Below are 19,141 nucleotides of genomic sequence, written 5' to 3' on the forward strand. Positions count from 1 at the left end.
AGGACAAAGCCAAGGTGTGGAAGGCCTTTGATGACAAGGCAAGTCAATTAACCCACCAGTGACTGGCAACGAGCTCCGGACGTAGTTCACGTCCCTCAAGAGCCGCTTGAGCCGAGAGGAGAGGCTAAGGGGTGAGCAGACGACTGACGGACCGGGAGAAGTGGATATTGAACATATTCCACTTCCTCAAGCCCCACGTCGTCTGTCAGAAGCAGCCCAAGATGTTGGGACTACCAATGGTATGTATATTATAATATCTGACTTAATTTTTTTTTATCTGTTGAAAAAATACAATATTTTACAGTACATGCAGAATTCTATCAAAGTGAATTTACAACCTTGATTTTCAGAAGTGCAATGTTTTTACAGTCTGCTCTGTTTACAGGCCGGCCCTTTTGTACCCTACAGCCCCGCCAACGGTGGGCGTGGTACCGACGTGAAATTGACGTACAAAGAACGTTACACTATCGGCGTAAGTAAGTCAGTGAGCCGTGCTTTGCAACGCAAAATCTTGGGGATGTGTAGGACTTTGCTGTGGCAGTTCCAGGAAGGCGTCCGACCTTGCTTGCATTGCGCATACATTTGCAGCGTAATTTACGGTGCTGGCTTTACATCCGTCAGCCCGTGTCCTGTTAACCAGCTGTTCAAGGTCATTTCACCGTGATGATGCCCACGATCCACATACGTGGGCATACACCGTCATGATACGTGAATGTGTGACCCCAACATTATGGGAAAAACAGTATCCAACAACTGGCCGAGAGGCGGCAGTTCCCACCGAGCTTTCATCCAGGTATAACCTTCTGCTAACCACAGCCTCAACTCGGACTGTGTCCTTTGACCTGGCACACCCTAAAACTGGCAATAAGGTCACAAACGACCTGGCTACAAGCAGCCCCTAATTGTTAACAGAAGGAATATGCGATCAGCTAGTTCATTTGCAATGGTGCACATTGCAAAATTGGATTGGCCAGCAAGTCTGAAATGGACGTTTCATTTTCAAGATTTCATCTCCCAAAGTAAACTCCCTTGCTACCCACAAATGTGCGTGTGTTCCCCAGAATAAATCATCCCTCCACTGTGATAGTCCATTGCATGCGAGAGAATCTTTTGCATAAGAATTCTTATCTGGGAAATCTATTTCCAGAGATGTGTAGCCTTGTCCCCTCACGGTTCTGCCACTGACCTTCCCTGTGAAAGTTGCCTTAGGAGATAATTAACTCAACCTTGCTAAAAAAAAAAACAAGCCCTGTTTCTGAAACTGAGTGTTATACTGACCAGATATAATCACGAGCCACAGGCTCCACCTTGTGTTACCTGTAAAAAATTCTATGGCTTTCTGAAAGCCAGTTGACTGTAAACTATGTTGTAATATACTTGTTGCACTTGTTTTGCTGGATTGCATACCAGCCAGGATTTATCTATTCTACTCGCTTGAACTGTGTGAAATGAAGTATTTTAATGTAACCAATGGCTATCCTGGGCAACCTTCCCTTTGTTTTAAATGTAATCGCTTTTGATATATTTGCTTACAAATTTGGTTCTAGGGTATGTGGCCCCTAAGACAATTTCTATATCCATATTCATTTCATTCAGCCAAACCCATCGAAAAATGTGACAATATATATATATATATATATATATATATATATATATATATATATATATATATATACTGAAAGAACGGCGACCAAAAAAGCACAACAACCAACATTCAAATAAAAGGGAAAGGAGGAAGGATAAGAGTTAAATGTACGTCAGAAAACAGAAGTGAAGAGAAAGCGGACCAAAGCGAAATTGCAGGAGAGAGAGAGAGAGAGAGAGAGAGAGAGAGAGAGAGAGGGGGGGGGGCAAGCGAGGGAGAGAGGGACAACAGCTGAGGATCCATAGTGAAAGAATGACCGAGAAACGGCCACAATAAAAGAACAGCATGCTACCTCCGGGGAAGGAAGGATGGACGAAAACATTTTTAGCAGAATTTGAGGATATATTGCAAAGAATTTCTTTCATTTACAATCTAGCCTTCCTTTGCATATTTTCTAGTCTTTATTTTTCTTTTTTCTTTTTGTGCATTTTTTTTTTTACTGAGGATATGTCATTCAGTTTCACTTTAACATTTAGCAGAACACTTTTCACAGTTCCTTCACCCCAGAAGCGACTACATGACGCAAAAATATGTAATTAAATTCAATGCAAGCGTTAAGAGTATATATAAATGTGCGTGTATGAAAGTGCGTTTGTGCATGCATGATATGCACACTTATGTTCATATGTAGCAAATATCCAAATAACTGAGAAATGTATCTCTCGAGTAAAATAAGAGGTGCTTCATATCAAACAACAATACTGCATAAAAGTGTTACCACAATAGCATTAGTATTTCATTAATGTACTACAACGCTAAGTTGCCAAATTGAAATTGGGTGTCCCATACTGAGTAAACCGTTCAGTAACTCAAAACTGCCATTCTTCGGCCGAAATTACGATCTAAGAAATGGTAAATCAAATACGTTTTGTGTACGCATGCCACAGGGAACTATTTGTTTAGTCAAATGAGCGGGCCAAAACATGCATTCAAGCGCATTACAAGTCACATTCTTTCGATAAATAATCAGAATTGTCATCAAACCCTTCCTCTGAATGGAGACTTGGATTGACGGTCTCGATCGAGATGCATTTTTCAAGAGAAGCGCAACAAAGCGGAGCATCATTTCCTCGAAGGTGCTGCAACAACATGACGACGACTCTACACAAGATGCTGAGACCATCTTGTCCCTCTAACACCATACATGCAACCATTATCTGCACCTCAAAGATTTATGGTATTATATGTGCTACCAACTGTACCGACTTCATGATGGTATTTTGCAACGTTCTGAGAGTACTCTCTCTCTCCTCTTTCTCTCTCTCTCTCTCTCTCTCTCTCTCTCTCACACACACACACACACATATATATATTACACACGTGTGTATGTATATATATACATATATATATACTATATATATCACAAACCCCAGACTACTTGTACAAACATTAAACCACCACCGTCCCTACTCCAAGCATCACTAAGGATCGATTTCCCTTAATGATGGGAAAGCAAGTGTAGGAGTGTAGTGGGGACCCAGACCCACTTACAAGGTGGTAGTTTTGAGCACAGATTCGAGATGAGGTCAGCTGGCCAGATAGCAGGGTTAGCTTAGTCGTTTGGAGGATAAGTATACTATACTCTGTTTTTTTCCATCTGTCCATCCGCCTGTGGTGTTTGCGCATGGTAACACTGAGTCCCGGGCTTTAAACAATATCCTATTTCGAATATTAACGGTGTAATTAGCATACAGTAAATTATCAAAACACTTTTCAGTTGCAAATGTACACCCAGATATCTTTTTATTGACCTAAAACTTACACATAGCATAACTACTTAAAGCCCGGGACGCAGTGTTACCATGCGCGACCACCACAGGCGGGTGGACAGATGGAAAAAAACAGAGTATAGATATTTTGCAATCGTGCACATTGTAATTTGGATTTGCACAGCAAGTCTGAAATGAGCAATTGGGTGCCAGTTTCTCTCGCTAAATCTCTCCTTTCCTTTCCTTATAATTCATCTCCCAAAGTAAAATACCGTGTGGAATTCTATTACTATGTGTTCGCCCAATGCATTAGATTTATTGATGAAATAATCCTTTGCTCAGCGACATACAGTAAATCATCCCTCCATTGAGACAGGTTACTGCATGTGAGAGAATCTCTTATGCAAGAAACCTCACCTAGGAAATCCACTCCGGACACGTGTTATCTCGTCCCCTCGAGTTTTCTGCCTTTGATAAGTTGCCTTCCAAGACGATGAATTCAACGTTGCTACAGGCAAGTCTTTCCCTCTACAACTTGCGTATCAGATTGGGACTCTGCACATTCACGAGCCACGTTACCATTATGTCAAATTTCTATTTCATTCTGAAAGCCAGTTAATTGTACATTTTTTTTATAAGATTATTATTGCACTTGTTTTGCTAGATTGCATGAAGTCAGGATTTATTTACCCTGCTTGAGTCGTGTGAAATAAAGTGATTTAATGTAGCTATGGACTTTTATGACGACCATACCCTTTTGTTTAAATGTAATTAGAAGGTAAGTCATCTCTTGTTATATTTGCTTACATATTTGGTTCTGGGAAATTTTGGAAATCGATAAGATTATCAAGCCAAAACCAACCAAATATGTAGCAATATATAAACACATACAGAGATTAACTAAATTTATTTTCTTCTGTTCCCTATTAAAGAGGGTACTCTAATAATTCCTAACACTGATATATATATATAATATATATATAATATATATATATATATATATTATATATGTATATATATATCGTGTTCACGAGTATCAAAAATCTTTACAATAAATCAATGCCATAAAGATAAATAGCGGGCCCAGTCTAAAATTGAATAATAAAATTCCTAATTAGTATATCGCGACCAAAGGAAAAACCAGAGCAATCAGAGTTTTTAATTACTACTGACAATTTTGTTTTCGGCCAGTCCCAAATTGTACCCAAATGGCATTATTATACATTTTCTGGATGGAGAGAAATAATCCAGCAATCAAAAGAATGCCACTTTAGAAATCATTAAAAAGCCAGAGTCGACTTAAAATTCAGAACATGAACATATCAAATATAAATATTCATGTCTTAAATATGAGCGTTCATATAAATTAATGAACGTACATAAAAATGCTATCATGGTACAGAATAAGTCTACATGAATTATTTGACCAAAGAAAGAAGATAATACAATGTACGACTGTTTACCCAAAGAGTATGTATATGCGTACGTACAAACGTGCATGAGTGTGCATAAACACACAACCACACCTACGTACACATTATAGATAAACCCAACATCCTTATAAAGACTGCTATGCAACAAACAAAGTCATGCACCACATTCATGCAAACAGAACGAGCGAAGCGAAATGACCGTATTAAGGATAGTCAAAATTAGCGGAAACCTAATCATGAAATAAATCGATGAAACTCCCATCTAATCGCTCCTGACATTTCAATTAGCAATATATCATTAGACGATCCGGTTCCCTTTCCGTACAGTAAGCGAATCTGCAAACATACTATGAGCTTTTAATTCATAAACGAGAATACAAGCAATGATTTACTGCACACCAAATTCATCCACCCTCTGAAGTAACTGAAAGCTGGGTTCATATCACCGCAGAATTAATAGGAAGCCGTCGTAGGGTGCTTTTATGTCTAATATTTACGGCAGAGAATTCTTGTGTACGCGTTTGTATCTGTGAATAACATGTGCAAGTATATATTTAGTCATGTGAGGAAGGTTAAAAAGTGTTTTTTTTAAATATGCCACAGCCAATTACGTCCTTTCATTCTTCACTTCAACAAAAACCAAATTTAGATTATATATATATAATATATATATATATATATATATATATATATATATATATATATATATATATATATATATATATAACGACATAAGGTCTCGTCAGCACATCTGGGACACCACATCCCTTATTCATTATTTAGATAGATAAGATAGATAGGCACATCAACTTATTTTGTGTGCGACGGATTTTCTCAAATCTACGATATCAAATATTTACCCTTAATCTTTATGGTATTTCCTTTTATCCAAATATATTGCGATTCTTTCACAATTCTGTCTTCATCTATGCAGAATTAATCAGCTAAGCTTTTCACACCCAGGCCCTTGCTCCATACTGAATTGATACTTACTATTTTTTTTTACAACAAATACCTTAAGTTATATATATATATACATATATATATATATATATATATATATATATATATATATCAATTCATATATATATATATATATATATATATGTGTGTGTGTGTGTGTGTATGTGTGTGTATACACAATTTTTATCACATCACCGTGATTCATATATAAACATCAAGTTACAAATGTTATTTAATATCCAATTCGCTCTACCTAGGAATTAATATATTTTCATTACATTAACCGAAGGGGAATCTTTTAGTTGATAATAATTTCGTCCTCTCGTGGGTTTGACCCCAGCGAGGTTAACATATATGAAAATATATTGATTCAGAGGTAGAGCGAATTGAATATTAAAGGACATTTGTAGCTTAATGCACACGCACACACACAACACACACACACACATATATATATCTATATATATAGATAGTATATATATATATAATTTTTCTCTCTCTCCTCTCTCTCTCTCTCTCTCTCTCTCTCTCTCTCTCTCTCTCAGTCCCACAACATTCCTTTTAGGTTCAGGATTTGAACTTCACTCGCTACTCTTTTTCTTCATTAAAAAAAGCCTATGCATCTCTATACAGCAAAACACTATGACATAAACACTCTCCCATATTGACGAACGGTGACCAACCCATGCACTAACGTTAATCGATCTCTTTCCTAATTTCCACTTAGCCATTTACTTTCATCTTAAGGCACTTTCAAGCATTGTTCTGCACCTCTTCATCGCATTTCCTGACGAACTGTATCCTCCCATCAACCCTTAACATTTCAATACCGTGTAGGTGGAAGTTTGTATGATGCTTTTACGTTGCATGGAACCAACGGTTATTCAGCAACGGGTGTAGGTGGAAGTGCTCGTGGGCATTTATTAATGGCCAGCTAAGTGAACTTCAAACCAGACTACGACAAACATAAGCCAATCTAGAGAGCAAAAATGCAAAGCTTCAACACCAAACTAATCACTTTACCGATTAGTACAGCCAGTCTCGTAGCAGCAGAACAAATGAACGCCCTGTCATCCACTGAAAGTGGCCCGTGTTCACGTGCATGTTTATGAAGTGACGTCCACATGGCAACAACACTCAAGAGATGCAATGGCTACTACTACTACTACTACTACTACTACTTACAGTTCACCTACGAGACGAGATCACTCCTGAATGAACACCAACACTTACCTGAAAGGAAAAAGAAGATACATTTAAAGCAGGGCAAAAACTAACACAATCAACATCAATACTACAACAACTACAACACACTTAAGTTTGTGATTCTCTGCAGTTGCTACACGCGTAGAAATATTCTACAATATATATATATATATATAAAAAATATATATATATATATATATATATATATATATATATATATATTATATATATATATATATATGAATACTTATCACATCGAACCGTGATTCATTTATATATCATTCGAGCTACAAATGTCCTTTAATATCTAAATTCGCTCTACCTCGGAATTGATATATTTTCATATATGTAACGAAGGGGATTTTTTTTTAGTACATATACGGAAATATATCAATTCCGAGGTAGAGCGAATTCAGATATTAAAGGACAATTTGTAGCTCGATATATATATATATATATATATATATATATATATATATATATAGTGATAACAATAATAATAACAGAATAAAAAAGCTTAGCGCCCCTGTACCTGAAACAAAAATCTTCTAATAGTATAATGCACAGCACCTCTATTCATTGCATTTCCGCGCAACGCATAAGAAATCGCCTTCCGCACACTTCCTAACTAGAAATGTTCCCCTCCCGCTCTTTTTCTCCCTCGTCCAATTACACCTCGTTAAGCCAATTGCTTCGGGTTATGTCTCAAATTTTCTCTCCAGCATTTCGGAATTTATCTGGAAATGTAGACCACTGCTCCTCTCAAATGACACGGAAAGAATAATACAGAACTGCCTGCTTTCAAGTCTGGAGGAATGAAAGAAATATTATGATCAATACTACGGTAATCACAGCAAGATTCAAATGCACCATCGATTATACTTTCAGCTTACTGCGTAAGGTGTGAGTGTGAAGTTAGAGACTCCCTCTCCCCCGACAACTAGAAACAAACTTATAAAAGAGAGAGAGAGAGAGAGAGAGAGAGAGAGAGAGAGAGAGAGAGAGAGAGAGAGGGTGGGGGTTATGAGTTGGCAGTTAACAGTTTAATTTAATCGTCAGCAAATGAACACTGACTAGAATGACATGGCACCCTACCAAGGTCCCAAATATAGCCACAACGCCTCTCATTAAAGGGGATACACCGATAAAGAATCTCAACCAAATATGGAAAGCGAATCGAGAACTTTTGGAAAAAATTAAAAGAATATGGCCTAGATGAAATCCTATACGGGGTGAAAGAGGGACCCAGCCAAGAACTAAATTATATTAAATATTTTCAACAGCTAATCTACAGTATCGCAATCAAACTTTCTTCCCCCAAAATGAAACACGTCGATGAAGTGGTAAGTGTCAAGACGGCCCTTCATTTCTGTTCAATGAAAGTGGCACTGTTTTATCATACCGACGAAAAGACAATAACAGATATTCCCACTTACCTTAAACCTCACGTGAGCTAGAGAAAGTCATTTTCTATAACATGAAAGCATTGTGAACAAATAGGAACTCCGCATTCTTCCTCCAATTTCTTTCGTAAGCAGAAAATGGCGGCCTCTGGACAGGCAATTCAAAACCAATACTATGGAGTCTACAGTTATTTGAGTATAATGTTGTGATTACCATCCTTTATCTGTGAGTATAATGTTGTGATTACCATCTTTTATCTGTGAGTATAATGTTGTGATACCATCCTGTTTATCTGTGTGAGTATAATGTTGTGATTACCATCCTTTATCTGGTGTGAGTATTACCATCCTTTATCTGGTGTGAGTATTACCATCCTTTATTCTCTGTGAATATTACCATCTTTTATCTGGTGTGAGTATTACCATCCTTTATCTGGTGTGAGTTCAAAAGTACAAAATGTCTACGCGCACACAAAGAAATCTTGCGAATCCATCCAAACCCGTATGATGTTTTAGGTTTTCAAACCTTAGTTTAGGTAATCACTCGAATGTATAATTGACGATGAATCATCAAACCTTCTGAATCGTTAACTCTAAGCACGAAGTAAGTGTGATGGGAACTAACAACTGCAAACCATTAGGAGAATAAACCACTGCACACCATTAGCCAAGAAGCGCATCTGTGACCACAACCATGATGACGACACTGTATGTCAACGGGGAATCACCTCACAACGGATGTCATGTAATGCCACCTTCAGAAAGGTTTCCGGTATAGGCATAACAGCAAACGCAACGCAGGAATATCATAGATCCTTGCAGCAATATTGTCATAACAGCTGTTGATATGTATGTATATGTGAGTATGCATATTTAGATGTATACATATATGCATGTATGTATGTACGTACGTTATGTTCGTACATGCATGTGTATATATAATTATATGTATAAGTGTGATATATATATATATATATATATATATATATATATATATATATATATATATATATATATGTGTGTACTGGGAGTCTTGACACTTTTGAGTAGTTGCATGATGCTCTAATGAATAATGAGTAGAAGACTACGCTGCACAAGATTTCATTCAGTATTCAGCATTTACAGTAATCGAGTGGCAGACATCTCATTATAAGGAAAAGGGATTATGTAATATGTGTATGTATATGTATGTATATGTGTGTGTGTGTGTGTGTGTATATATATATATATATATATATATATATATATATATATATATATATATATATATATATATATATACTGCTTAAACATGATATGTCTCAGGTATAAAGGGCCCAATAAAAACACTCTGGTTTACAGTTAATGACTATATTTCGGTGGACTAACTTCCACCCTTATCGAGCAGTGAATCCAAACCAGAGTGTTTTGATGGACCTTTTTATACTTGGGATATATACATTATATATATATATATAGTATATATATATATATATATATATATATATATATATGTAGTATGTATGTATGCATATACCCTATATGACTTTTAGCCCTTCAGAGATGGAGGAGCCAGAGGGCAGACCCTTCTGGTGCTCAGAATACCAAAGAAACGAACAGAATTCAGACTGGTCAGAATCAATTAGTGCAACGACTTCAACCAGGTTTCAAGTCATGTTCAACACATGCTAGAAACACACACACACACACACACACACACACACACTCGTATTTATAGGTAGGTAGATAGATAGACAGATAGATAGATAATACTACTTATTAGTTTGAAAAGTTTACAAACTTTGCTCACATATAATGGAGAAATGTTGTGTGTGAAATATACGGATTTTTTTATTTGTCAAGCTTAAAGTTTAAGGACGTTAACCCTAATACAGGAAGCAGGGAGACCGATTAGATTCTCTCTTTTACAAAAGCTGTAAAAGTGACGATAAATTCGCTAGAGAATATAATGTTTCAGTGTTAAAATTTACTACTGACAGTAATTTTTTATATATATATATATATATATATTGATATAAATAAGTAATTCTGTTTTGAATAGTTCGGGAAACAAAAAGATTTAGACAATTGTCCAAATGCCAGTTAACGACTTGTTTTCCCCATTTATCGATCAGGAACGAAGGTTTCGGTGGGGGTCACGTCACAGCAACGAGAGTTATGTCGGCAGTGAGAGGTGTCTGTCTTCAAGAAGGTCACTGATACGTTTAGAAGATACATTGTTGATCCGTTTTCGCCGTTGAGTTGGAGCAAATAATTCCGTTCCCATCTGATGGTTGTGGCTGTATGAGAAGCAGCGTTGGCCCTCTCGAGTTACGTTGGTGTGGCCTGTTTAGATGCGGGAATATCAGAATTGGGGCTTCATTCCTGGATTGTGATTTCCAGGCGTATCTTCGTATCGGTGGCTGAAGAAGAACCTCTCGCTCAAGAAATGGTTTTTCCAATACTCCCTATTCACCTCGGAGACCTCTAGAACTGCTTGTTTGAACGTCAGCTAAGTTTTGTTTTTATTATATTATTATTATTTTCCATGAATATTATCTGAGCTCTTAGATACCGGTCGTATCTGCAAGTGTTTGTTATTTAAGCATAATAAAACGTGCTTTGAAGAGTTGTTTTGTGTGTAATTCTCCTCCTCATAATTAAACCTGTTTTTTAAATATGTGCTTGCGGTAGTTCAGGATGTGGACATCGTAACATATTTGGGGGCCTGACCGGGATCTTTGAATTTCAATTTGAACAAAACAGGTTTAAATGAGGAGTTTATTTAATTGTTGTAGGTTTGAGTGAGGTCATTTATTTGTTGTTTTATAGCCATTGTAACCAATCATGTCTGAGTCTGAAACAGAGTATTTAGAAAGTGACTTTGACGTAAAGAAATTTCGTCGTCCTTACCGGGGGTTGCAGCTTTTCAAAGTCTGTGTAAAAGAGAACTTGTGTTTAATTGCTAATTTATCTAGACATAGGTTTTTACTACGGATATGAAAAAGGATGATTTGATAAAGGGTTTGATAGGACACTTGGGTATTGTAGAGGAGAAGGCAGAAGTTTCAGGGGTAAAGGAAAGTGATAGCATAGAAGCTTTGAAACTTAGAATAAAGCTGAGGGAGTTAGACATAGCTGCTGAAACGTGAAAGAGTAGCTGCTGAACGTGTAAGAGCGGAAGAAAGGGAGAGAGAGAGGAAACTTGAGCGTGAAAGAATGGAACACGAACTGAAGTTAGAGGAAATTAAGGTAAGACACAGACAAGGTAGTGGAGATTTTGATGTAGCTAAATACATGAAGATGGTTCCCCCTTTTGATGAAAATGAAGTAACTAATTATTTTATAACTTTTGAGAAAGTAGCGAAAGGAATGGGCTGGCCTAAGACCTCATGGTCTATATTATTACAATGTGCATTGAAAGGTAGGGCTCAAGAGGTATTTTCTAGTTTGTCTGAGGAGACGTGTGGTAATTATGACGAATTGAAAAAGTGTATTCTCAAAGCATATGAATTAGTGCCAGAGGCTTACAGGTTGAAATTTCGTAGGCTTTTTAAGACAGGAGATCAGACTTATGTAGATTTTGCTCGTATAAAAGCTAAATTGCTTGACGATTGGTTGAGATCTAAAGAAATCTGTGATTTTAAAGGGTTTAAACAACTAATATTGTTAGAAGAATTTAAGAATTGTTTATCTAAGGATTTGAAGGTACACTTAGAGGAGCTTCAGTTGAGAGTTTAGAGAAGCTGCCATTATGGCTGACGAGTACTCACTGACGCACAAATTTTTGAAGGGAAAATTTGGTTAGGAGTAGAAGCAGCAAAGAGGGTTTTCAGGAATTGAAAAGTGGTAAGAGTAAAACTGAAACGCAAGTGATGTGGATAAAGTGTTGTAGCTCCAGTATTGAAAGGTAATAGTTTGCCTAGTGGGCAGAGGATGCCAATTAAAGTGTTTTAACTGTGGTAAACTGGGCCATAGAAAGGCAGACTGTTGGTCCTTAAGGGACGGTAATAGAGAGCATAAACCAGTTGCTTTGGTAAGCAGGGTAAGTGCTGATAGAGAGATTAGTGCATTAAGTGAGGGTGGGTGAAAAGCCCTGGGTTCTCTGATTTGGAGAGATATAGTCCTTTGTGTCTTATGGTAGTGTAGCTACAGAAAGTGGTAAGGGCAGAAGAGGATTAGTTATTCTCAGAGATACAGGGGCCCTACAGTCATTGATTTTGAAAAGGGCATTGCCTGAAGGTTTCGAGTATGAGGATAAGGAAAAGGAAAATATTGATTAAGAGTTTTCCAAAAGAGATAATCTCTTGTCCGTATGAGACTGTGGTTCTGCAGTCTGATTATGCAACGGGACCGGTTAGGGTTGCCGTTGTGGAAGAAAGGTTCCTGTAGAGGGTAGTAGATTTAATATTGGCCAATGATATGGTGGTAATAGGGTTTTAAGTAACCCACGGTTACTTAGCTATCCTCAGTTTTGTGCAAGCACGGAGAGCTTGGAAGGAGAATTTCCTGGTATTTTTCCTGTGTGTGCTATCACACGGTCAATGCGGAAAGTGGAAGCTAGTAGGGATTCTAAGATTGACTTCTCGAAGTGTTTTCTGGGAAAATTTGGTGATTGTTCTGAACAAGGTAAGGTTTTGGCTGTATCTAGAGAGAAATTCATAAAGGATCAGGAAAATGACCTAGAGCTAGCAGAGATAGCTGCAAAGGCTTTTTCAGATAAGGAAATTGAGACATTCCAGTTGGGTAATATGTCGAAAATGGATTATTGATGAGAAAAATTTAGAGCCTCTAAGGTTGCTGCCGATGAAGAATGGAAAGTTAATTACCAAATAGTCGTTCCTCCAAATTACAGACCCTCTATTTTACATTTAGCACATCAGAATCCATTTTAGTGGCCATTTTCGGAATCAATAAAAACTTTTTACAAATTAACTAAACACTTTTATTGGCCTGGGATTCATTCTGATGTTAAAGTATTTTGTAAGACTTGCCATGTGTGTCAAATGATCGGAAAACCGAACCAAAAGTTGACTAAAGCTCCCCTTGAACCCATACCAGCCATGGAAGAACCATTCCATAGGGTAATAGTGGACATTGTTGGCCCATTGCCAAAGTCAAAAGGTGGAAATCAGTATATACTTACGATCATGGACAGATCCACTAGGTATCCTGAGGCCATTCCGTTGGCAGAATGTCTGCTCTAAGAATATTGTAAATGGGATGTTACAATTTTTCACTCGGTTTGGATTGCCTAAAGAGGTTCAGTCGGACCAGGGTTCAAATTTCTTGAGCAATATATTTAGACAGGCAATGCAGGAACTAGGAATCAGCAGGTAACTTCATCAGCGTACCATCCTCAGAGCCAAGGGGCTGTAGAAAGGTACCATCAAACCTTGAAGACCATGTTGAGAAAATTTTGTTTAGAGAACAAAAGCGATTGGGATAAAAGTCTGCCCTTCCTTCTGTTTGCCTCCAGAGAAATCCCTAATGAGTCGTTAGGGTTTTTGGGTTTTCCCCTTTCGAGTTAGTATTTTGTCATCAGGTTAGAGGACCTTTAAATTGATTAAAGATCAGTGGATTAATAATGTTGAAGATTCTAATTTGTTGGACTATGTTTTTCAGATTCCAGGGAAAGAATCAGGAAAACGTGGGACATAGCAAGAGATACTTAATGGAAGCACAGCAGAAGATGAAAAAATACTATGATTTAGGAGCCAAAAAAGTTGACTACAAACCAGGTGATGAGGTATTGGTATTCCTTCCAGTAGCAGGTCAGCCATTACATGCTAAGTTTTTCTGGGCCTTACATAATAGGAAAAAAGGTAGGAAATACGGATTATGTTGTTACTCCAGATGGAGGAAGGAAAAAGAGGTTATGCCATGTTAATTGTTAAAGCCATATTTTTCAAGGACGCAAAGCCAGTCTTGTTGAACATAAAGTTAAATAATAATAGTAATCAAGAGAAACTTAAACTTGAGACTGAGGTTGAAGACTGGCCTATTTCAAATTCAGATGCTTTAAGGAATTTGAAGAATAAATTGGTTCATCTTGAGGAAGGAGAACGTCATTCCGGATGCATTGTCAAGAATGTGACTTGGCTAATTTTTTTGACCTAATATTTGTTGGATGCAAAATATATATTACATATATATTTTTCCTTTTTTAGGGGGGAGGTGTAATATAAATAAGTAATTCTGTTTTGAATAGTTCGGAAAAGATTTAGACAATTGTCCAAATGCCAGTTAACTACTTGTTCCCCATTTATCGATCAGGAACGAAGGTTTCGGGGGTCACGTCACAGCAACGAGAGTTATGGTCGGCAGTGAGAAGGTGTCTGTCTTCAAGGAAGGTCACTGATACGTTTAGAGATACATTGTTGGATCCGGTGTTTTCGCCGTTGAGTTGGAGCAAATAATTCCGTTCCCATCTGATGGTTGTGGCTGTATGAGAAGCAGCGTTGGCCCTCTCGAGTTACGTTGGTGTGGCCTGTTTAGATGCGGGAATATCAGAATTGGGGCTTCATTCCTGGATTGTGATTTCCAGGCGTATCTTCGTATCGGTGGCTGAAGAAGAACCTCTCGCTCAAGAAATGGTTTTCCCAATACTCCCTATTCACTCGGAGACCTCTAGAACTGCTTGTTTGAACGTCAGCTAAGTTTTGTTTTATTATATTTTTTTATTAATTATTTTTCCAGAATATTATCTGAGCTCTTAGATACCGGTCGTATCTGCAAGTGTTTGTTATTTAAGCATAATAAAAGTGCTTTGAAGAGTTGTTTTGTGTGTAATTCTCCTCCTCATAATTAAACCTGTTTTTAAATATGTGCTTGCGGTAGTTTCAGGATGTGGACATCGTAACAATATATATATAATATATATATATAATATATACACATACATATAATATATATAATATACATATAATTTCTTTGTTACATTCATCGTTCATCTCCAGCTACAACCTTTACTCCAAACTAATAATACTGCTCTCTCTCTCTCTCGTCTCTCTCGTCTCTCTCTCTCTCTCCTCTCTCTCTCTCTCATCTCTCTCTCTCTCTCTCTCTCTCATAATACACACACACACATATATATATATATATATATATATATATATATATATATATATATACTACACAAATACATACATACATCATACATGATATATATACATACACATACATACATACGTACGTAAATATATACATATATATATACATACATACATCATATATATATATATATATATATATATATATATATATATATATATATGAATGTATGTTCGTACTCGGTTTCACTATTTGGGAGAAATAATGGTGAAAAAATGAAGCCGAAAGCGAAATGTGTTGCTTAATAGTGTAGTTGCACTGGAATAATCTATTCTTCTACAAATGATGGAGTCAAAGACTAATGAGTCTTGTTACACAGACATTTCCCCTGGAAAATTTTTCCAACGAACAGCCATTCAAAACAATGGAATATATTCCCGCACACGTTGCTTCCATATTCCATTTTTGAGTTTGTTTACCTTTCTTTGCAAAAGTATAATTGAAATGCGCTCAAAACTGCAGGATTGTCGATATGAAATTTCTATCTTTTTTTTTCTGATCTCTTCCGGGATAACGTCAATATATCGATCAAATCAACCATCTGTTTTCAAGGAAGAGCAAATTTCTGTTATTATGGTGGGGGGGGAGTGGGATATTGTCGTACTTAATCAAGTTCCAGTAATGACACAGAATCCTCAAGTTCTCGACACATATATACATACATACATACATACATACATACATACATACATACATACATCATACATACATACATACATACATACATACATACATACATATATATATATATGATATATATATATATATATATATATATATATAATGTGCATGTATTAGTGTTAATATCCTGTACAAAATGTCCTGTATTATTGAAGTCATATTCAAATGGAACATACTAACTCATGCCAGATGCACGATGCTCGACTGAATTTTGCGAGGGGTTTTGTGAGTGAACCATACATTTCATTCAACGTAGACCGTATTACACAGAAAATTAAAATAATGGATGGTTGCAACGTATGATAAAACATTTATATTACGAGAATTTCCTGCACTTCAAGATGTTTTCGCGACAGAAAATAGTTTTTTCAATTTCAAGGAAATGTGTTTGTGATACAACAATGTGAAGCTTCAAAGAAGCGGGGAGAGCCTCGTAAGAAGAGAAGGGGCGGAAAAACTTCTAAATGTTACGAGAGAACCCCCTTAATGTCAAGGTAGGTTTGTGGAGCTTCTTGGCACGATTAAATGTAATCAGTAGGCGAAAAAGTTCATTTTATGACACAAAGCGTGGCAAAACAGTTGGTGCTGCAAGCGGAAAAAAATCTCAAGATTGTATTATAAGTTAAAATATCTCAAGAATTTATTATAAGTTGAGGAAAAAGATTTTTGTAGAATAGCTTATAATTTCACCTGGTATAATAGCTTATGATTTTACCTGGTATAATAGCTTACAATTTTACCTGGTATAACAGCTTATGATTTTACCTGGTATAATAGCTTACAATTTTACCTGGTATAACAGCTTATGATTTTACCTGGTATAATAGCTTATGATTTTACATGGTATAACATCTTATAATTTTACCTGGTATAATACAGTGAATGGTATGACTGCCAATGTTAATCGGCTCAACGAAGGCTTCCTGACTTGAAGGACAAACAAATATACGATTTCGTGCGCATTCAAGATACATTCTGTGGATTAGCAAGGAACCGTCCAATACTAAGGCGAATTCGAAACTCAACAAAGCAATCAACTCAGGCAAACACCCAATAGCACGAAAACAGGCGTCTGTGTACATGATCACATACCAACAAATGAGAGGATGGATTCAAAACGGTGTTACTGATAAGTCCCCCTTCTTGCAAAAACAGTGTATAAAAAAGTAAAAGCTGTTAATACTAAATATCATCCATATAAATGCAACAAATCACACTAGCGTTTATAAATTTATACATACATACACACATATATTATATTATATATATATATATATATATATATATATATATATTATATATATATATATATACACTCTCTCTCTGCACTCATTATATATATATATATATATATATTATATATATATATGGATATATATATATTATATATATATATATATGTGTGTGTGTGTGTGTGTGTGTGTTTGATCTCATTATACATATATATACAAGACAGCCAGAGAGAGAGAGAGAGAGAGAGAGAGAGAGAGAGAGAGAGAGAGAGAGAGAGAGATCTGTTTGGATAAAGCTAAAATTCAGAGAAAGGAGAGATGCGGGAGAAAGTTGTGTGATACTAAACTGGGTCGTAAATAGTGAGTGTGGAGTGAATGATGTTTGCTGATGCCACACTGCTGCTGATCAGGGTTAGTGGGGAACAAAATCACTAACTACAACTGACCAAGAGTAACGGTTATGAAGGTTAACTGAAACCAGGAAGCAGCAGCAGCAGCAGCGATGGTTGAAGGAATAACGGCTGCTATGAATCGTATAGGACTCTTGAAATAAATGTCGCGGATGAAGGTAGGATAAGAGAAGAGAAAGAAGAGCCACAGAACAGCCAGGCGTAGAGTGAAAGGAGGCAAGATGGGTGCAAAGGATCGCGATGAGAAAGACGGTGCCTCGGAAAGCCAAAGTCGAATGCGGGAGGGATTGCTGAGCCTTTTTGAAGTGAAAAGCAACAGTTAAAAGTTAAATACAAATGAAAGTAAAATAAACTAAACTGTTCAGACGAACTGTCTGCATGCGTACGAGGGGCGGGAAGGACTAAAAGGGTAAGAGACTGAATGGAATGGATAAACAGAGAGGGTAAAGGCTAAGAAGTGTCTTAAAATGTCATATCATATAGTAAGAAGGGATTATGGCCACTTGTTAATAACCGTCAATTCTAAAATTTTGGGACGAAGGGAGAGAGACGACCCAGAATCATTTGGATTGAGAGAACAGAAGATATAGAAATGCAACGGAAAGGCCTTTATATCTAAGCATGTGTGAGAGCATGCAACACAGAGGTGAAACTTGACACGCTCTGTTTTGGGGGTTCGACTCGTTACTCATGAACTTTCTGCCTGCAGATTGTTGTCATTCACAGTTTTCCCGGCACAGCGCCTGGTTGGTTAGCTAATATATATATATATATATATTATATATATATAGATATATATATATATATATATATATATATATATATATATAATATACACACACACACACATATGCATTATAAATAAATCATGTATACGGTAAATAATACACAAGTATGTACAGTGTGCACATGTATACACCGACATAAGAAAACGGACACATCTGCAAACAAAAATCTGCATATGACTAATCCCACGAGAGAACAGGACCTGCACGTGAAGCAACTAATGAGACCCAAACTAACATCATTAATCTACTCTAATGCTCGGGAGAACGCTCCAGTCATTCATAATCAGCGGGTCTGCAACATAAACAGGTTCGAAGTTTGGTTGCAAATGAAGCCCCAAGGGCACAGATCAATAATCACAATGTTCTCCAAGGTTTTTAAAGCAACACTAAAAACGACAAAATCCGACAAGATTTAATACATAAGAAACCATATAGATGATTTCAATAAGAAAGAAAAAAGACAATACTGACGAGAATCTCCATCCACTTCAACTGTTGAATTACATTCTTCATAAAAGTAGCTGACTCAGAATAATATCAGACGGAAACGAGGATAAAAATGAAACTAGTCAAAAATGC

At 36.7% G+C, this 19,141-nt stretch overlaps 1 protein-coding gene across 11 annotated transcripts in view; it reads right to left on the reverse strand.

Annotated features, from left to right (window-relative positions):
* The window catches only part of LOC135202561 (uncharacterized), a 356,003-nt gene that overhangs the window by 53,151 nt on the left and 283,711 nt on the right, over positions 1-19,141 (reverse strand). For 5 of the 11 annotated variants that reach the window (XR_010311764.1, XR_010311763.1, XM_064232050.1 and 2 more), the window contains one exon: positions 6,936-6,983. The exons of the other annotated variants lie outside the window; for them this stretch is intronic. The gene's annotated coding sequence lies outside the window, so the exon portion shown is untranslated. The remainder of the gene's footprint in view (positions 1-6,935; positions 6,984-19,141) is intronic. 11 annotated transcript variants of the gene reach the window in all.

Source organism: Macrobrachium nipponense, chromosome 30, assembly GCF_015104395.2.
Source record: "Macrobrachium nipponense isolate FS-2020 chromosome 30, ASM1510439v2, whole genome shotgun sequence".
Lineage (NCBI taxonomy): Eukaryota > Metazoa > Arthropoda > Malacostraca > Decapoda > Palaemonidae > Macrobrachium > Macrobrachium nipponense.